The 21,529-nt window shown below is 47.8% G+C and overlaps 1 long non-coding RNA gene across 11 annotated transcripts in view; it reads left to right on the top strand.

Annotated features, from left to right (window-relative positions):
* Positions 1–21,388, top strand: part of LOC125697614 (uncharacterized) — a 249,144-nt gene extending 227,756 nt beyond the window's left edge. For 8 of the 11 annotated variants that reach the window (XR_007378874.1, XR_007378876.1, XR_007378877.1 and 5 more), the window contains 3 exons: positions 8,389–8,644; positions 9,290–9,425; positions 14,459–21,388. This is a non-coding gene — a long non-coding RNA (uncharacterized LOC125697614). Of the gene's footprint in view, positions 1–8,388; positions 8,703–9,289; positions 9,426–14,458 lie in introns of all 11 variants that reach the window. The other 3 variants (XR_007378883.1, XR_007378875.1, XR_007378882.1) reach the window with 3 other exon arrangements.
* Positions 21,389–21,529: the final 141 nt, after the last annotated feature.

The raw sequence follows: 21,529 nt of genomic DNA on the forward strand, positions 1-21,529 counted from the left end.
TTTGAAACCCTTTACAATTGCCTGTGACGAACCGCCAGTCTCAGTTTTTTTTCTTTGAATAATGCCTTAAGGGTAAGTCCTTGGGGCTTTTAAAGATCTCCAGCACATAGAAAAAACTCACGTTAGATTTCACTTTAGAGCGTGGGTCCGCGTCTCTCAACTCGGGGCTGTTAACAGGCATCTTTTAAATCATTAATCATTTAATCACCACCAACTTTACTCGGGAAGGGCGATGCTCGCGGGGATCTTCTAAAGCCCTCCGCACATCTGCAACGCTGCGGCTTTGGGAGGTGACCGCGCCGAGTTACTCCCCCCCTTCCCCCCCCCTCCCCCCCCCGGGAAACGCGTGCCGGGGGCTGAGCCTGGGGAGAGAACCCGAAGGGGGGATCGGGGGGGTCCGCTCCTGCCTGCCCCCCCCCCGCTGCCAGCAAACAGCGCCCGGGGGTGGCAGCAGAAGGGACGAATGGCGGAGAGAGGACGCGCTGAATCCCGCAGACGTTTCTGCTGTCCTCTCACATAGCGTTTAACCTTTCGTATTTATTCGTTACTCCGAATTTAAAAAAAATGATTACTGAACTTTTGGCCCTTCCACTTCCACAAGCGGCGCTTTGTTTGTATAAAATAAACTCGGGAGAACCAATCCCTCCCGTATCAAACCGGGACTCTGAATTAAAGGCCCATTTGGGACACTTGAGACTACAAAGGGTTACACATAAATAAATGCCACATTTGCCTATTGCAAAAGTTTTCTCTGTCCTTTCTCAGTCGCAACAGGGGAGGAAAAAGCCGTCGTTTATTATCTCGCGCCGGGCAGGAGCAGCCCCTCCAGAATGTGCTCCGGCAGAAGAGGGACTCTTTTTTTTTCCCCCTCAACAGCAGCTCCTTTTGTTCTCCAGATCTCTTTCCCAATTTCAAGCTTCACTTGCGGATCCGAAGTTTGTTTGTTAATGGCGCTATTACCATCTGGCTCGTCCTACTTTCCAAAAGATATAAATCTCCCCGGTTTCATTGCCCACATTATCATTTAAGTGCCACCATCGCTGGAAGGAAAATACGCTTTCAAGGCAGCGAGTTCTCCCGCACGCCCAGCGCCGGCCCCGACCGCGCTTCCCCTCCCAGCACTGCTCGGAGCGGGGCACCGCCGCGCCTTCGGTTCGCCACCGTCGGCTTAAGTGAAGCTCTGCCCCCGATTTTGGGCTGCCGAGTGCATCTGGCCGCCGGGAACCGCTATCTGCGGCGGGCCGGGTCCTGCCCCGGGCTGCCCCCCCTCCGCACCGGTTCACGTCCCGTCCTGACTCGGGGAAACCTTTCCCACCGGCGCCGCGCACTGACGGGGAGAAAAGTTTGGGCTCCGCTCGGAGCAAAGCGGTTGCGGATTCGTGTGCTCTTGGGCATAAATGGCCGGGGGGAGGGCGAGAGGGGATGGGGGAGGGAGCCGGGTCGGTTTATGGATGGGCTCCACAATGACTCTATTTATTCGCTGCGACCGGCCCGGGCAGGCTGAATAGGCGAGAGAGGCTCCCGGCCTTCCCAGCTCATGGGCCCGAGGGGACCGACTCCCCGCGTTCCCATGGTGGGGGTCTGCCGGGCGCCCGCTCTGCCCTCTCTGCCCGCTCTGCCCGCACTGCCCGCTCTGCCCGCTCTGCCCGCACTGCCCACACTGCCCGCACTGCCCACACTGCCCTCTCTGCCTGCTCTGCCTGCTCTGCCCTCTCTGCCCTCTCTGCCCGCTCTGCCCACTCTGCCCACATGGCATGAATAGCCCCGGTGCCTCTGCTCAGTGCAGGTGGAGCATCGATCTCCATCGCTTCTTTGCTGGGTGTCCAGCAGCTTTTGACGAGGTTTTATTGAAAGATAGCCACACTCACACACACCCCTAATATTGCCAAGCGAGGGGAAAGGCACTGCTCTAATACATGAAGAAAGAAACCCTGTTTTCCCGTTGCTGTTGGTGGTGGTTCTTTTTTTTGTTTTGTTTTGTTTTTTTTTTTCCCCAAAGGATCTAATTGTTGTAAGCAGTTACAGATGAGAACTCACTGCTGATGCACTTGCAGAGCTGTGAGTGCCTGGGAGAGGACGGGCCGAGGCAGGGCTCACTCACATCGCACATCACATCACCTCGGGCCCTTCACCGCTGCCACCGCGCAGCCACGGCCCTGCACAGCCAAGGGAGGGATCTTGTTTATAAATTTATATGACGACCTTTCCTTTGTGCCTGCTCTAAAGTTGATGTGGACAAATTGCAGAGGTATACATTTTAAGTAGATGCACTTTTAATCACCGATCATTAAAATGGTTATGTTAAATATACTCAATTACATGCATGACTTCACCCTAACAGTACTTTCTATTCTCCCAGCTGCTCACGTATTCCTTAACTATAGTCAGCAGAAGAAACTCGATTATGCTGAATCCATACATTTCTATGGATTTCATCAGCCTAATTAATGCTTCAGTGTGGTCCATGTGTGTGAATGGTCCTTTGCTATTACTTGGGTAAGGAAACAGTGCAGGAATGCAGAGGGGCTTTCTGTCAAAGATACCCATGGGGGTCACTCTAGGACTCTAATGGCAAAGGCAGCAAGTGTTAAATGGCAGAAACATGCAGAGAAAGGGAAGGCAATGATGTAAAAAGGACATGGATACTGTAGGTATGCCCAACAGGTCAGCAATGATAATTAAAGTGCTTAAAGAAGAAAAGATAAATGTAGGGCTTCCAAGACTCGCAGTGCCTGGTTGAAAGCAAACAAACCAGCTCATGGACACACTGTGATGGTGGGAAAAAAAAGTTGACAGCAGATTTTGTGCCTAAATCACCACCAGGGCAGTGTCTCCTGCCAGCACCAGGTTGGAGTGCCCTGGCTGTTCTCTCATTTTCTTGTTGTTGAAATGCAATGAGTCCTGGAGATGCCTGTGCATCTAGGAAGATCTGGGTGCTCTCGCCTGGCTGCACTGTGTGCATTCGTGGTCCTGGCAGTATTTGGGGATGTTCTGCAGCCTCTGAGGTTGGTGTGCTCAGGCAGTGCAGGTGCACACAGAGATGGTAGAAGTACCTCTCCTCTCTCCCGCCTTTCCTCAGCTTTCTTCCAGAATGAAGAAGCAATTCAAATAAATGGGATGTATTGCTGCTTTAGCACAAGCAGCCAATGGCTGCTTGAATAACACATCTTCCCATCTCAGCATTTAGTTGCATCTGAAAAGCAAGAGTGCTGCCTGCTCTTCAAGCAACCTGTTAATGAATGTGAAATTCATCAGGGTGGATTTACGTTGTGTTCCCACCTGTTGTGCCAGGAAACCATCAGATCAGCCCTTTCTCTGTCTGCTGGGAGTCATGATGGAAATGAGAGACCTTGCTTTCGCCACTGCCGTACCAAGGAACCTGCACCTCTCCCCTGTTCCCTGTTTGCACACTGTGGCTCAGTTGTCCTCACTGGTGTCCATGCCTCGCTGCAGCCTTCATCCTTCAAGTGGAGAGAGAGAGCAGGAGAGATTTCAGATCCATAACCAAATTATAACCTAGGAACTTTATGCTTGTCATGCTAATTTAATGACTTTTATAGTAAGTGTAGACTTTCTGTCTTTTGAAATTAGCTCTTCAAAATGCTTTGTGTAATGACAGACACTAGACATAAGAGACAAATGCACAAGCAATAGTGGGATAATAATCTGGCAAACACTGTGCCATTTAATATTAGGATGGAAAAGGAAGTAAGCACATCACAGTGGAGATGTTTGTCACTAGGGCTGTTGGTCCTCATCTGTGCTTCGGACTGCCCCAAAATGAGGAGGTACTGAGCATGATCTGGCATTTCAGTGTGATGACCCTTTCTTTGCTTTCTGGTGGTACATACACATGTTTGAGGGCTGTGAGCAGCCTGGTTTGATTGGGCCGTACCTGGGCCCAGCCCCTTCGCTCGGATCCCAGAGGGGCTGTATGTGTGGTGCTCATATGCGTGGCCCTGAATGTACGGATCACCTCCATTCTTCAGAGCACTTCTGTGCTCCCACGTTGTGAGCGGTCCACAAAGCTGCCCTAGAGCTGGTCCTGATAACAAAGGGAGGGATAAACCCCAAGCTATGGGTGTACTGCAGTCTGGGTAACTCTCTCATTGCCTATAATTGTAAATAAGGGAAGTTCACACGACGATCGAGTGACGGGGGAACAAGAGGCCCTTTTTAATCAGGTGGTTATCTCTCCTTGGTGGAGATCAGAGCTCCATCGCTCCTGGCCTTCTCATTGTGTCCCCCCTGCTGGAAATGACAGCTCCTTCAGAAATAAGCAACTTGGTTCCTGGATGGGATTTCAGCTCCTTTGCACTACACATGTACCAATTGTGATCTTACAGCTACGGTGAAGCCTCTAAATTATATACGTGTATAAACTCGGCCTCATTAAATCCCTCCTTTTGGATAGCCTCAAGGTTGTAGAGTATATTACTGTAAGCCAGAGGAGACTTAAATTATATCCAAATGGGGATTGAAATGTAGTGGTACTTAAGCACACTTCTTGTCTCAGCTACAGAGGTTTCATTTTTTCCCTTTAGAGTGTTATAATATTACAAATGCAACAGTTTCTCTGTGTCAAATCAAAGGATCTGAAATCCCGTTTCTTGATTCAGCCTGCAGGTCCCTTTGTGGTGGGGACAAAAACACAAAGATACGATCAAACACTGCTGTCTGACCAAAGAGAACTTATCGCTCATCTGAGAGAGCTTCCTAATTTGAAGCTAAAGCCCTCCCCGAGTGCATGTGAGCTGTGCGCTGCCTGTGTTGTTTTCTCGCGTGTGTGTGCAGCTAAACAGGGCTGTGCAGCACGGGACGGGGATTGAGAGCAGGGAAACCTCCCAGCTCCGCATCCCCTGCCACAGGTTGGTCCTTCCCATCAAAAGAAAGGAAAGGTTTTAGTGGAAAATCTGTGCCCATGAGGCTCTTTCTGCCATCCCTGTTTACACTGGGTGCCTGGGGCACGGCGGGGGCTGGGAGGGGTGGCTCTGCCGAGTGTCTGTCCCCCTGCAGGTCAGCTCCGTGGTCCCTCAGCCCGGCACTGCCCTCTCTGCCTGGTGACGCTCATTTCCCCGCACAGCTCCAACTCGATCTCTCCGAAGTTGGGGTTGCTGGGAGGGACTTGCCCGAACGCCCCCCACCCCCTCATCCCTTTCCAGAGCTGGCAGGAGGGTCAGTGGTTTAACCAGGCGTCACCAGGACTTCGTTTTATCCCCGGCCCACTGGAGCGTGTGGCTTTTAGTGACTGATGGTCACAGTTGCTCTCACGGTGCGTGCTCCAGATGGGCACGTCCTGGAGGCCGGGGAGGGGGGTGGGGTGGGGATGGAAGCTTGGTGGGGGAGGACAACACGGGCGCTTCGGTGAGGCCACGATGACACCGGGATTTGTTCTGGGTCACACCCCCCCCAACGACAAAGTTGAGAAATTTCTCCAGCAGTGCAGGAGCAAGAGTGTGGGGGAAGGAGGGGGGCGATGAGGAAGGGGGAAGGGGGGGGAAGTGCTGGCAGAGCTGGGGTCAGTGTACCCCCCCCACCTCGCCCTGCACGTCATCCCCGCACACAGCCAGCACGTTCCCAAACTTTGAAATGACAAATCACGTTATTGCTGTGGCGGGAGGCTGCTTTCGGATCTGTGACAGCTGAGTTTTTCCTATCGATTATGTGACACTGCCGTTCATTTACACAGCTCAAAAGCTTAAAGCCACGGGAGGAGCCCCCAGTTGAACCCGAAATCCTAACAGAAAGCGAATCAACTTTCTGGCCGCTGTTTCAACTGATAGATCAGAACTTAATTCGGAGAGACAGAAAGGGAGAGAAACGACAGCACAGATTTATCTTGCCCGGCGTCTTCTGCTGAAACTTTAGAAACTGCGGCGTTGCAAACCCGGGGCCGAGATGCTAATGAGCGGCAGCGCGTCGTGTCCCCGCTCCTGTCATTTATTGCCGAGAGCGGATCGCGGCGCTCGGGGACCCGCGCGGGTGCGCGCGCGGAGCATCGGCCGCTCTGAGCTCGGTCCCGGCGCCTTTCGGGGAATGGGGGACACTTTGATCTCCCCCGCTCCCCGCCCCTTCCTAGGGATCCCTCCGTGCTGGGTCTGCTAGGGGCCGTCCAAGCGGCAGCCCAGCTCCGGGTTCTGCCGCTCCCTCCCCACCCCACCCCCCGTCTTCACTGAGGTTTCATTACTTGCTGTTAGTGCCTGGAAACAATAAAGGATGTCGGACTGGGCTTTTATTGATTATTTGTCACCCTGTATTTGTCAGTTTCAATAACTTTTCCTGAAGTTTTACTTACGGGCACTTGAGCTTTCGGATTAGGCCAGCTCTGCGGATTGCAGCGAGGGGTAATTATCCGCCGGGCTGCTTCCCCGCGGCCGGGGGGTGACGAGCAGCAGCACGCTGAGCGGGCAGGATGCGGCCGGAGCTCCCCAGAGCGCTGCGGGGCCGAGAGCCGCCCCCCGCCGCCCCCCCTCCCGCGGCCGCCGCTCGCTCCCCGCTTTGAGGCCTCCGATCCAAGCCCGGAGCCGGGGCTTGATACTGCGGGACGGGCTGGGATGGGAGAGGGCTGAGCCTTCCCTCTGTCCGTCTTCCTCCCCTAATAACTTTACCACGTCTCCCAAGTGATGCGCGCTGCTCCATACGTGCTCAGGCTCCTCACATTTGTAAGCACACGGAAGGCGAGCTCGCATAATCGCTGCCGGGCTGGCAGGGTGCCTATCGCGTACAGTGCGGTGTTTGATGTGCTGTATCTCGTAGCACGGCGAGCTCTGAGACAAGTGAACACAGAGTGCCCAGTTACACAGGATTTAATTACAGCAAAATGCATTCTCCATGCTGATTAGGAGAAAAATCAATCGGGGACTTATTTGCCACAATGAACCAATAAAAAAAAAAAACCCGAAACAATTTATTAGAGCAATAATCTCAGCCCCAAATGGTCTAAATATTATTGTTTCTATTGCACTGAGGAAATTCAAACTGGAAATGTTATACAGGGAGCATCAGGGAGTCCTTTCTCATAAATCCAGCAAGTTTCTGACTGATTTCCAGAGGCCTGGTGATGGCTTAGAAACCCTCAGAATAGGGGCTGAGTTCCCCCATTTCAGGTCAAGTGTTGGCTTGCTACATCACCTACAGCTCGAGATGCTCTGTGGTCTGCAGCTGTCCGTGCCAAACCTAGCGTGAGCTTCCCACCACGGCTTACAGATTTCCTGCTTTCCAGTGATTTATACATGGAATTCCTAGAAGAGAGGAGGCCACACAAAAGATCCCCAAGCCACAGGCCGAGATAAATGCCTTGCTATAATGCAGCTAGCAAACCACCCCAAGATGTGCCAAAACCTTCCAGCTGGGACCGAGCAGGGAAGTGTCCCTGTGGAGGGTGCTGAGCTTTGAGGCCAGGCTGGGACATGGGGGGACAACAGGGGCAGCTGTGCCGTCATTTCTCCTCTCCCACATGGAGTTGCTGTCTGGTCTCAGCCGGACCCAAAGCTCTCTGGGGGCTCCTGGAAAGACAGGGGGTGCGCAGGGGGTGCAGGTGTGCCAGGAACAGTGGGGTCCTGGGAGCTGGAAGGCTGTGACTCAGGAGGTCCTGGTTTTGCTTTCCAGCTTTCTGTAACTCCAGTCATCTCCGTCCCAAACCGGAGGGGACCTCATTTCCTGCTCAGCACTCTGCCAACCACAAGGTCTTTTAGTAAGGCTGCCAGGGGTGCCTGGCTGCGGGAAGGACAGTCAGTGTTTGTCACCAGGGAGTGAGCTGGCATCATAGCTCTAATCTGAGTCAACAACCTGGCGAGCCCAGAGCATGACTTCATAAATCATGCTATCTAATTGAAAAGCACATGCTTGTATATACAGGGCTGTTGAAAAAGAGTGCAAAAAATAAAATGTAACAGACACTTCTGTTCTTCCCTCTGGCCTATTAATCAGCCACCTGATTGTTCCAACTTAGATTATTTCATGCAGAAAAAAAAGGGGAAAACATGAAACCACCTTGCTTAGCCACAATAAAAGCACAAATGAAAAAATTCATCTCTTAAGGAGAGGCTTAGCCTTTCTCTAGTAATAGGAAAACAATCTCTAAGTGTTTTTAATTTAAATTGTTTTCACGGTTAATTCAAAACTGCTGAATGATATTACCACAAGTCTATGTATCTATTTGGCATTGAAGCATATGATGTTTCAGAGCAATTTAACCAGTTCTGAGTGGAGGAAAAGTCCTTTGCAGTCTCCGTATTCACTTTTTTTTTTTTTTAAATGTTGGTTGGTGCACACATGCTGGCCTTCCTTGTTCTCTTCCTTGTAGTGGAAATGAAAAATGAATCTGTGACAAAACAGCAGATGTGCGCGGTTTGCTTCTCACAAACCTGCATTATTTTCCACCCACAGGAGCTGAGGCACTGTGTTGTGCCAGAGCCACCTGTGCAGACCCCTCGGCCACCTCAGCCCTGAGCATTGGCTGAACACATCTGGATATTTCTATTCAGCTCTGCAAACAGACAGAGATACTCCAAGACTGCGTGTGAGACCAGATGACGTGAAACTTTCTACCATTAAACCCCTGTTCAGCTGTAGTCCAGAAGCGGGCAGCCCACAGCAGCTTGGGGATGCTGACAGAAAGTTGGCCATCGGAAGCCCTAAGCAGGTTTTTCCCACTAACACTGCGTGCTAGTCTGCACTCCCTTTCAGAAGGTGCTCTTTAGGTATAGGAATACTCGAGAAATTTGCATAAAAGCTTCATCTGTTGTACAGGATTGCTTGGAAATTAAGCAGCAGCAGTTTTCACTTAGTGTTTTAGGAACAGAGGGTGCATTTTGTTTTCTTGTTTGCTCAGTGCACTTCCTGACCCCTCGGTGCATTTCTCTCAGCATCATGGGAACTTGCTTACCTGGGACATTTTGTAAGTTAGAAATGGGTCATGTTCAAAGTACCTGAAACAAACAACAGTAAAGGTGTCTGACAACTTTTTTTTTTCTTTTGCACTTGTTAAATAATATTTCATGGTGCATTAAGTGGGTTATGCAGCCTCTTCTGAAGAGACCACAGCAGCATATTGCTGCGTGTTCAGTGCTGTCGTCAGGCTGTTGGTTCTTAACTGGAGAAAAGCTGAAGGCAGCTGGAATCCCTTCCCGAGCCTTTCCTCAGTTTGTTCTGAATTCAATAAAAAATGGCAATAATTTGGGGACAGACATAGAAAGAAAAAATGATTCACAATAAGCCCCTTAGCGTGCCACTCATGACCACAGGCAGATTGTAGAAGTGCTAAATCCATTGAATGTTTCTTTTCCAGAAGCCGAAATGTTTTCAGCCAAACCGATTTCTTGCTGGCAGCTTCGGATGCTGTAGCTGGAACCAGAGCAGCCCAAGGAGCGAAGCAAACAATTAAAACATTTACATGTTTGCTTCTTGATAGACATCTCTACGAGGTAGGTTTTAACGTTTTTTTTTCTCCCCCTTAATTTTTTTTTTTTCCCTGTGGTAAGAAGGATAAGCTTGGAGTGCCCAGTCACCGTGGTAACTGCCAGAAAAATTCTCCTGAAGTTTGAAGGGGTCAGCGCGCGGGGTCAACAACTCTGGCCTCTCCCCGCGCTGGGGCTGCAGGCTCCGTCCCACGGCCGGGCCTTAGCGCGGGCTCAGCCCTGGGAGGTGGGCCGCTCCCGCTCTGATATAAATTTTTTGAGTCAGTTCACGGCCTGGGCTCTCCAGGTGGCCTCCAAAATCGATCGTGACCTCGTGACCCTGTCTAACGGAGGCATAGCATCCAACCTAAGTAAGGATTTAGGCAGGAGCGACAGCTTTCCGCTGAGTGTTATTGGGGACAGTGCAAACAGTTTTGGAAGCGAGGAGGTAGGTATGAGGAGCTGAGGTCATTAAAGGCATATTAAAAAACAATTTTAAACATCCTCGTTAGTGGAAGGTTTGTATTAGCATTAACCATTCCTCAAATAAACCGTTCTGTCAAGGACCCTTTTTTTTCTCCCTAACAATATCCAATTGAGCATGAACACAGGAGAAACGAGCACTTTATATATTTCAAACCAAACTCATATTTTGATTTTTAACTTATAAACCAAGGTGGCCGACGTGTGGTGAGACGGGCCTCTGGGAAGCCAGCTTTTGCTTTAAGATCCTAAAACCCAGGAGATAGCTTATTAAGGCAATATGTTTATTTTAGGGAGGAATATCTCTAATGTATGTGTTCTTTCTAGATTCGAGGAGCTCTTAATTGGTGTAAATTTATTTTTAAGCTGGGAAATCAAGTCACACTCAGAATGGAATGAAAGTAGGAGAGTTTCTCAGGCTTTCTTTGCTGATCTGTAATTCAAATGGACAAGCCACAGCTTTGGGTATACACGTTTTTGCAGAAGAAAATTTTCATCTTCCTAGAAGAGAATAGAGAAAATTACATTTTTCCTGTAAGATTTTAAGCAACAAACCATTGGGATGGGGATGAGGGTAGGCTGCTGCAGAGGCTTAATTTTTTAAAACAAATCTATAAACTTGTCCTCTGAGCAAAAGGATTTGCTGTCCTGGTTGATTATCACCCCTGCAAGCCCCCAGCTCTGCACACCGTGCTCACAATCACAGTCACCAGGTGAGTAAGTGGAACTGCATGGAGGAGCAAAGTCCAGTCTCCAAGGAGGAAAATGCTCTCACACTATGAGTGACTTTAAAACTGCTCTGAAGGAAGAAAATTGCGTTAATGTTTGTTCCCAGTCTTGGAAAAATTATACAAACTTATCCCAGTGGGAATCCTGCCCAAAGACTTTTTGTGCTCCCTGTGCTAAACGGCATCGCCCCGCCAGGCAGTGCCATCCGCTGCAACAGCAAGAGCCTCTTGCTTGGACTGGGACAAAGCCTGGCTCTGCACAAAGCCCAGAACCAGGGCCGCCTGTTGGCTGAGGTTCTGCCTCTTAGGGCTGCCATAATCTGCCCGTGGGGGTTATCTGAAGAGCAGGAGATGAATTGGTACTAATAAGAGGGGCAGAACTGTGCCCTAAATAATGTGAGGCCCAGACTTACATACGCACATCATCATGTATGCACTTACATACGCATGTCAGTGACAACACTCACTCTAATTCCATCCTCACTACTGCCCATAGTTTGTTGCTGTTGATTTTTGATAGAACTGTACTAAAACCAATTTATTTGCATTAGCAAGCATGTTAGTTCAGGGGAGTGCCCTCTATGACTAAGCTTGGCAAGGCAGAGCTCGCAGTCCTTGATGAGGATCAGCATCAGCGTATTTGCTTGGTTTTCAGAAAAAGCATTTAAAAATAGGAATCATGAGCAGCTGCAAGGTGAATCCTCAGTGGTTTCAAAAGCAACTGCAGAATTTTTAGCAGCTTTACTTATTTATTTATTTGTTTTAAATACTCATATTTCCTTTGTAAAGTGAGCATACAGTTCAACCTGACAAGCAGGGTGGTTGATCCAACCATCTAAAGCAGAGAATCCAACCATTGCACTGGAACTTTGTAAAAATTGCTCCAAACTTTCTTGAAAGACTTGGGAGGAGGAATCATTAGCAGAGGGAATAACAAGGGATCTCGAGACCTTTTACTTGTTGCAAATTCTTTTGAGCTGAACACTGTAGATCCTGTCCAATTTATAATCAACTGCAGGTGTACAAATGCCACCTGAAAGAGGCCTCTGGGTTTGCATCTTTTGTAACTCTTTGCCTTTTTTTTTAATTGTTCATCTCATACAGCTGGGATGTGGTGTGTGTTGGTGGTTGCTGCAGTGGGATTGCTCATCTTCTTTGGCCACTCCAGATCTGGGAAGTTCTCACTCCCAATCATTTGGTTCCATGAAATACCTTCTGAAGTGCAGGCTGCTTTCATTTGAACAGAACGATATACATGAATGGGCTTAACACAGCGTTAGGGACGAGCAGTCGGAATCAGCAAGGGCGCTGAGCTGGTTGTTCCCAGCCTCTATCATATGGATCACTGCTAATCCCTGGGGCCTTGGTGAGTTTGCTGCAGGTGGTCTGTGGAACTGTATTAAATAATAACGCTCATGGTCTTCAATTAAAATTTTGATGAGAAGAGTGTGTGGCAGCCCGCACTCAAGTCTGACAGCTGAGAGTGATCTGCCGACCTGAAAGGTCTGAGGATGCCTGTTTTGCAGGACTGTGTCTCAGCCTGTGGTCCATCAGGCAGCAGAAAATATTTTCAAATGAATTACGTGTGTGTAGCAAGCGAGCATGCTTTCTCACTCAGGCAAGCAAGCAAGCAGAAGAAAAACAAAACAACAACAATAAAAAACACTTCAAAACAAAATGAAGAAAGTAAAAACTACAAATTAACACTGAAGCCTGAGCCTAGCTGGTGTTTGTTTTTGTATGAAAACCACATTTCCAGTGCTGCTGAGTGGGAAGCGCTACTCAGCCAAGAGCAGGGCTGGAGAAGCTCTGCACTCACTGCAGGAAGCAGTGAGGGCAAGTGGGCAGCTGGGCTGACAGGTGTGCTGCCAGGAGATGCCGAGTAAGTGCTGCACTTCCTTCTCTTTTTCTTCACCTCTCCTCTCTGCTTTAAGTGTGTGCATGGCTGGCGTGCAGAGGGAAAGTCAAACTAATTCTGATGCTTTTCCCTATTCTGGGCAGACTAAGTCAGAGAAAGCTCTTAGGGCAGCCTTTTTGGAAGGGTTACAATGTAGGTTGATACTTTAGGAGCTATAGGAAGTTCTTAATCCTTCACTGCCTACGGGATTGTCACTTATAGAACTGCTTTTGTCTCATCTCTTATAAGGATGAGACATTAAGGCTTCCAAGAGCAAACAGACTTAGCCATTGTTTGCAGCAATCTCAGCTTGTGGCTTAATGCACATCTAATATTTTGCTTCTGCTTTCACTACTCTCCTACACAGCAGACTGTACCTACACACTGGTTTAGGGGACATCATTCTGAAAATATTCATTCGAGCGTTTCATTTCTTTTTCCTGATTTGTCTTCACATCTTTTGCATTAGCCTCATTTATTACAGGTAATGTGGTAAAGCATGAGGAACTTTATGTGTTTAGTTGCTCATTTCATGTTTAGTTCTCAGTTGAAGAATAGCCACATGAATACACTTCCTTCTTGTAACAAAAACTTGTAAGCGCTAAATTTCCACCAGGTCAAATGCTTTATTTATAATCTAAATTAAAGTATCTCTTACCATATAATGGGAATGAAGCTGGCCATGAGCAAACAAAATGGAAGCGCAGATTATTTTGGTTTTGTACAATTTTGCTTGAGGTTAACTGAAATAAAGGCAGGTGATGTGGTGACAGGATGATGTTTTGCCTTCCTGCTCTGCCTTGTGTGTGTTACAGATCTTCTCTAGAGCTCAGCACTGTGTCTATAAAATAATAATAATTTCACAAAGTACTTTTTTATGCCTGAAAGTTTTGCTGTCTGCAATCACTGGTGGGCAGAGTACACAGGGACATGTGATGCGCTCCTTCCTGATCCCGATTTGCGCCCTGCTTAGCAGTTCCTCTTGCTGTTTAGTTGCTCGTGTAGTTTCCAGTTATGTAACCCATCTCATTTTGTGAATATGTGAATTTAACAGCTGTCATTGTCAGCAGTGCTGGTGTGGTTTCTTTTTTTTGTTTCTTTTTTTTTTTTTTTTCTTTTTTGGCAAGCTGGCATTACTCATCAGTCTCATGGCAGTTTTGTTTGAAAAATGCTTGTGCTAGAAAAAGTGGATTTATCAGCTCAGCACTGTATGGTGCTAGCATGCAGCACAACAAAAGACAAGTGCTCATTTCAGTAACGCTTGCAGCATTTCATGGGGCCCCCAAATAGGCTGAACAAGGCTTCTCTGGCAGCTAAACTGAAGTACAGTGGGAAACTGTTAAAGTGGCAGTGTCACTGCCTGGAAAACGGCCTCTGTTTTCTCCCATCAGTTATCTCTGCTTTCTGTGTTGTTTGTTTGTTTGTTTAAAAACTATTTACTGCAGTAGGAATTTCATTGAATATTGGAGAAAGGAGCTCCAATAAGTGTTTTTGGTTTTTTTTTTGCTGTTTCTTGGAGCGCAGACCAAGCTGTCAGTCTGTCCTTCTCAAAATGGCTCTGTCGTGCAAGGAAAAACAAGACACTTGTCTTTTACAAGTAATACTATAAAGTCAGTCCTGTTGCAGCCCTTCAAGGAGATCTCAATCCCTGTTCAAAGCACTTTTTTTTTCAGAATGTTTGCCACACTTCCAGTTTCTTTCAGAGCTGCTCCTCCAGAATGCAAATACAACTTGCATAGCTTTCTATATTTAATTGAATGTATCAGGTGGTTAAAATCATGTTTTAAAAACAGTAGTACATACTGCAAATATGTCAAACCCTTTGTTCACAGACATTTAAAACAAATGTATTTTTCAGTATTTTTTATTCTGTCTGATTGCATTCCATACAGATGGGGAAGATAAACGAGTGAGTTCCATTTTGACTTATAACTTGTCTTGTACTTTTTCAGGCGAGATTCTATGAAGCCTGAGTGACTTCAGAAGGAGAAACTTATTAGAAGAAATCTTTGCCATTATATGTATAGTAAGTCCACCTCCCGTGTGTGCTTGTGCTCCATACAGTGCTGGGCTGCATGAGAGGAATGGGCACATGCAGTTTGATTTCGTTTTGCTCACCATGGAAAGGGACAGCTGCAGCACGCTGACTGCTTTCTGAGATATCAGCTGCCAGATAGCCTGTAACACCTCAGCCAGAGGCACAGGAACCTCTCCATAAGTGCAAGCCAACCTGAGTCCATACCTGCACATGCAAGGTGCAGATTCTTTGGACTCCACACCTGTAGTGTGGTGTCCATGAAGCAGCAGCAGCAAAGCAGTTACCACTGTGTGGTAGCCAGCAAAGCTGGCTGTGATTTACCCATCCGAGCTCATGCCTGTCTGAGGACAGCTGGAGCTGGTGATATGTTTGCCTTGCAGTACCCAGAAAACTGGATACCTTTTGGAATGGTTCTGAATGGTTACACACAAATTGGAGACATTGGTCTCCTGCCAGACCAGGCAGAAATAACACAGCAATATGCCTCAGGGAAGCAAGGAAGTTGTTTAGGACTTCCTCTTCCCTCAGCAAGAGCAAACCTGAAAGCCATAGAGGGGGAGGCTGGGGAACCAAGCTTGGCTGAAGATCTCTCATCACTGACACTGCCATGCTCCCATCTCAGGCTGCTGGAGAGTGGTGTGTCCTTCGTGACTCACTGTACCCTCATGATCGCATCTCATCTTCTGGTGCCTGGCTGAGCACAGAGAGCCAGTTATGCTCAGTGTAAGATGTCATCACAACAAGCAATTGGAAAGGCCAAGGAAAGCTGAAATCCGTGGCTGTGAAGATGGGGGTGGCTGTTTCACTATGAGATGCAGAAGAACTATTTCTCCTACACCTACCGCAGCCAGACTGCAGTTGTTGAGTTGAGTGACAAGGAAATGGGAGCCTGGGATGTCTCAGCACAAGCTTCCCTAAGCCTTGACTTGATGGGTGAGCACCTGAACACAGCCAGAGCCTGTTACATTAAAGGCTTTATAAAAGCAACAGTGCCAAGCTAACATCCACCTCCCACGTTACCGGCAGCCCCAGCAGGTGTAACGCGATCCAGCAGTCGCAGCTAGCAGATAAACAAACGGCCTTTCTGCACAGGTTGTGCCAGAGAGCCTCTCCCAGCGGGGAATTGGGTTGGATGTTGTGCTAGGTCAGTGAGCTGCTATGGAAAGAGCTGTGACAATGGACAATCTCATGGGGCTGTTGTCCTTTTTCCACACAGGATTTCCCTCAACACCTAACATAAGGCAGCAGAAAAACTGTTGGGGGAAGTTTCTCTACCAGGCCTCTGAAGTTCAGTGGGATTGGGCCCTCCGTGAGAGCCTACTGCTGGATTTCCCTAGGCCAGAGAAAAAAACTTCAGAGCTGCCGGGCCAGCCAGCAGCACTGAATGCTGCCCACCAGAGCTGCTTGCCTGCTCTGCCATTGGGGCCCATCTCCAGTAAGCGATATTAACTGAAGGGCATCCTACTTGGCTACAACATATCTTCCTTCTTCACTATCAGCATCTTAGCTGCCAGCTGTGGTGAATTTCCCTTATTCCACAGCTGAGGTAATAATGATGCATTCCCAGAAGCAGGTCCTGCACCTTGTGTACTGCATTGGGCCTGCTGGTGTGTGGGCACACTGCTCCACACCACACCAAAATGGCGTCCATCTGGTACTGCCCCACAGCATGTGGGCACACCATTCTGCACCAAAATGGCTTCCATCCTGCACTGCTCTGCAGCGTAAGGACGCTCCACAACAAAATGGTGGCTCTCCAGAACTTCCCTGCAGTGTGTGGGCACTCCACGCCAAAATGGCGGCTATCCAGCACTGCCCTGCAGCATGTGGCATTCCACACCACACCAAAATGGTATCTGTCCTCTGCTGCCCTGCAACATGTGGGCATACCGCAGCAAAACTGTGTGTGTGTGGCAGTGCTTCTGCAGTATATGAGCACACCACACCTAAATGGTGGCTGTCCAGCATTGCCCCACAGCATCTGGCACACCACACCAAAATGGCGGCCATCCAGTACTGCTCCCCTGTCCCTGCACCCCAGCTGGGTCTCATCCTACCCTTAAAGCCTCCCCCCTCCCTGCTCTTGCTCCAGTTCCTCATGAGTTATGATAACATATAAGCAGCTTAGGGAATTCTTATCGGAATGAGTTGAACACAATGCGACGTTTAACTCTTAATGACAGCCACCTCTGACTGAGTGACACATTATAAATTATGTTTGAACTGGGTGTTTTTTTTCAGAGGCAGATATCCCCCTGCCACCCAGCCAGCCCTGCGAAGTTGCACTTGTGGCCTTAATCCCACTTGGATGTGTGCCCCGCTGCCTCCACTCTCCGTCACTCGGGTGCTTTAGTGTTCTTGAACAAGTGAACAATCTTTGTTTCTGTACCTTATTAGGCCAGAGACCATAGCAGCGAGCGATGGCATCAGCAGGCCCCGCAGGCAGGATTCTCTGCAGACGCAGCCAACCTCCAACAAACCCCTTTTTATCCTCCTGTTTCTAGGAAGAATTATGATGGTGGTGCCCTGCTGTTGATCAGTCAAATCTGTGGTGGGCCTAGAGATAAGTCCTGTAAGTGTGGTGTACTGTAAAACAGCGGCTCCCATTCATTAGTGGCTTGTGTGTAATAAACCACCCAATGGAGGGGGATGGGGAAGAGAGGGAAAGAGCAGCTGCAGTGTGCAGGAACAAACAACACAACTCATTCTTGGGAGCCAAAACTTTCTAATTTGCTGCTGGGCTGCTGGGAGCACTCAAATTCTTTCTGATAATGTGCTCGTGCCCTCGGTGTCTCTCTCTGTGTTTCTGCTCTCCAGAATCTGGAATAGTTTCACTCCAAACAACAAACGTGGACGCTGCTGAACAGGGAGGAGGAGGGGAACACAGCCACCCAGTGTTTGCAGACTCCAGCACAGCAGAGTGGTGGACTCGAGGCAAGTTCTGCCATGGAATGGCTGCTGCACGTATCTGCTTGTGCAGTGGGTAAACAAGGCATCACATGGGCTGCAGGCTGAGCACGAGGCGCGTGGCTGACCTATACGTGTATGAGGCATGCCGGAGGGACAGCGTATTCCAAACGTTGTTGGAGCCTGGTGGGATATTCGGGAACTTCCCTCAAAAAGCTCAAACAAAACAAACGTCAAATTGATTGTAACTGAAAAATTATTTGGCTTAATTTCTCCTGTTTTTCCACAAGTTCCAGTGAGTATTTACATAAGCGTATTTCTACATTGCCTTGCATTGGAAATGGCTTGTAAGTATGTTCATCAAGATGTCAGTCAATTATAACTTGTTGCACCTGTTTGGACCTCAGTAGTTACTAATTGTAACTGTGGATTTTCAGCTGTGACTGTGCTGGTGCTCAGCCCCAGATCTGTCTGCCCATAGGACAATATTTCAAACTAGAAATTAAAATCACTGTGTGTGTTTCACAACTGCTCTCATAGACCAAACCTTTGTGCTAGAGCTTGTACTGTCACGAGAAAGGGAAATTAATTTTGGATTGATGCTGCTCAGAAGGACCATTATACCCTTGCAGGATCACACTGACTGCTTTTTCAGTGATGTGCCAGGCTGTGATGGTGCTTGGACTGTCTCCTAACATTTCTATAGACAAGGGCTACTTAAACAGCAACTTCAGGCTTGGGCCAAACTGCAAGTACTCTTTATGTAGACAAGCAAAGTGTCAGACACAAAGTTTTTCACTTTAGTGCAGGAGATCCACTCGCTTTCTCTTCCCTGACCTGGAGACCCGTGCCAGGCATTGCCTGAGTCATAACCCTTCAAGAAGAGGTGTCTCTCTGACACCTTGGCCATAGTACCTAATGGGTGTAGGTAATGGGTGGCCAGTCAGACCTGGCCAAATCCTGTGCTAGATCTGAGCACAAACCAGTTCTACCAAAGGTTTAGGCAGTGAAGGAGCTGAAACTGGCTGCTTACCTGCCAAGCTGTACAAGGCCAGCATGAGGCCCAGCCCTACAAGCTCTGCTTGTAGCATTTTGGTATTTCTGATAAAGTCATTTGGCATTTTGATTTCCCCATGGGACAAACAGTGGGACAATCTAAAAATAATAAATAGGCTTCCTGCACAAATACCTTGAATCATTAGAAGCTGATGTTCTGTGAGTTTGCTGTGAATCTGTTACTGCTTTTATATTTTCATAAGGATGTAGTCTAACCATTGTTGGACAGAGGTAAACATGAGTAACCCAGTTTTGTTCTTACACTTGGGACACCGCAAATAGCTGAGAAGTCCTGAAGTTTTTGTGTCTAACCAGATGAAACTGGGGGAAATGAAATATTTCTTACTAAACTGAGGCAAAATGTGCCTTGCTGATCTATAAGGCAGTCTAACAATTTGGGGTTCAAAGATGTCTAATGTTGAATTATTAAATGACTCAATCTAGTTTTCTTTTAGAAAGGGTGAATTAGTGATACTAATCTATCAGCTGGATCCAAACCATTACAAAAACTTTCCTAGAAAATAGAATGAGAAATAGACCAAAAACTCAGAACTCAGTCTTGCAAATAAAATAACATTTTGTGACTGGTTGTTCACTAATACGTGTGAAAGAAGGGCTACATGTTACATGTCTTTTGTTGTTGACAGTGTGCCCAATGCTGTATGATAAATGTTTGAATAGTATCACCTTCTGTTCTGCCTCCTTCACCTACAGGAGCAGCTGTGGTGGTGAAGGGGCAGCGTGAGGCACGGCCAGCCCTGACTTCCTGCAGGTGTCCATCCGGCACCTGAACCTCGGGCAGCACCGCGTCTGTGTCCTGTGCCTGGAACCATGCAAGACCAAAGTTTGTTCTAAACGTGAATTTAATGTGCTTTCAGGTTTGACAGCCTCTTTTAAAAGGAAGCGTTTAAGTTGAGCGAAAGGCACATTTGTCTCTCCAAATAAATGGAATTATGGTTCAAAGATCTGACTTAATCCCGAGGCTCTTGCACTGTGCAGTAAGTAGGAAAGAAAGGGGATTGCTCCGAGGAGCAGGGGTTAGCAGGATCAGGGGCTGTTTTATATCATCTCATTTTCCTTCTGGTATTTAATATACTTTCTTCTCAACTTGCACTGGCTGCTTGTAAAAAGACCCAGCAGTATCATAGATTAACTAATGGCAAATAAACTATTAATTGAAACTAATGAAGGATGGTACAGGGAGTTCCCATCCAGCTTTCCTGCTAGGAAAATTAGATTATTGTTAAGCAAACAAAAATGCCATTCTTCCAGATGTATTCTCTCATATGGTTTCATCCTTTTTCAGTTCATTTCAGGACTTTTCTCCAGTGCATTTTACTTGTTATAACTATTTGCTCTTTTTCTACTTAAAAAAAAGAAAGTATATACAACTGTGTTTTAAAATCTACATTGACATTTCAGTGATTTGAAGGAAGATGTTTACGCAGTAACAGTGCCATCTATATTTATTGTATCTCTGCAAACAAAAGTTCTGATAAAATTAAAATATGTATGTGATGGGTTTTGTGTGTTTTAATGACATCTGTATGTTTCTAGTCATGATTTCGGTGCCTGCCCCCACATTAGCTGGCTGGTTAAGGAAAGTGAGATCAATATTCTTACTTGTCCAACGTGTCATTTTGTTCATTAACCCCAATGCTGTTGGCTGCACTCTCTGAAATCAGTGATTTGTCTTTGAGCTATTTCTTTTTCTGTCAAAGCCCTGAGGTACCTGTATTCCAGCAGTGGCTGCATTTGCGGGACATGCTGACATGGAAAGGAGGAGCACTGTGCTTAAAGGGAACATTCGAGAAGAGTCTCCAGCGAAGATCACAATGAAGAATGAATTTTATTGTGGCAATTTCCTTCATGGGCTGCAAAAATATGTGGACAGAGATTTGGATAAGCTTGATTTCAGGCCAAAACCCTCTTGTGTGGAAAAAATACCCTAAAAAATCCTCCTTAAAGATGAGAGACAGTCCTGCTGCTGCAGTCTACCTGGCAGGCACTGTGTGCACTGCTGTAGTGTGACCCTGGGGGGGAGTTCTGACCACAGCCTTCCATCTGCTGAGGCCAAGCTTTGTGTCCTGGGCACTCTGGGGCTGCTGCTTGCTGCTGGTGTGGGCGGCTGGGTTCTAGTGCAGTGTAACTGCATGACCCACTGCTATACACACCATTGGGAAATCAGCTTTTGTGACAGGGAACAGACCCCAGTTTCCTAGAATAAGTCTATTATTAAAATATTCCCTACTTTTCTCCCTACCTTCCCCAAGCCATTCCAGCTAAAAGCTTCTCTAAGTGTGTGGAGGCAGCAGCGCTCACCTTCCCACTGTGTTTACATGGTGACTGCCAAAATAAACCTGGATGGAGGGACCCAAGCTGTCCAGAGGCGTCAGAAAGCTCTTGGCCACCTGGGGGCTCTGACTGGGTTTGGGGAGACACAAGGATACGAGCAAGTATCCCCAGGGCTGAAGGTGCATGGTGCTGAGGCCCTGGCCCTGTGAGCACTCATGCATGGCTCAGTGTCTTGTCCATGCACTCTGGGACTCACTGTGCTCTGGAGGATGTTCACTGACTGTGGAATGTCTGGCCCTAGCGCATCCCTCACTCTGGGACTTCAGGGGTGCACAGCCCCACTACACAGCGTTGTGTTCGAGTTCATTGTTCATTTTTAGATGAGTTTGGTCCCCAAAGCACCTCCTGTGATGTGCTGCTGACAAATACGGGACAAGAGTGGATGAGGGATTGCTGTGCTGCAGACCTACAGCCCTGGAGTTGAGGACAGCAAAAGGAGGGAAGTAGGATGTTGCACCTGTGTGATGGGCAATCACAAGGCACAAGTGGGGCCATGTCAGACTTTGTCCCAAGGACTCAAACACTGCCTTCCAACACTCATATCCTTTTTTTCTTCTTAAAAAATAAAAAATAATGTAATTTCAAAAAATTTGGTTTTGCTCAGCCACGTGCTGCTCCATCCCAGCACAAAGCACAGCACAGTGCACAGCACAATGCACAGCACAAT

This window comes from Lagopus muta, chromosome 9 (assembly GCF_023343835.1).
Source record: "Lagopus muta isolate bLagMut1 chromosome 9, bLagMut1 primary, whole genome shotgun sequence".
Classification (NCBI taxonomy): Eukaryota; Metazoa; Chordata; class Aves; order Galliformes; family Phasianidae; genus Lagopus; species Lagopus muta.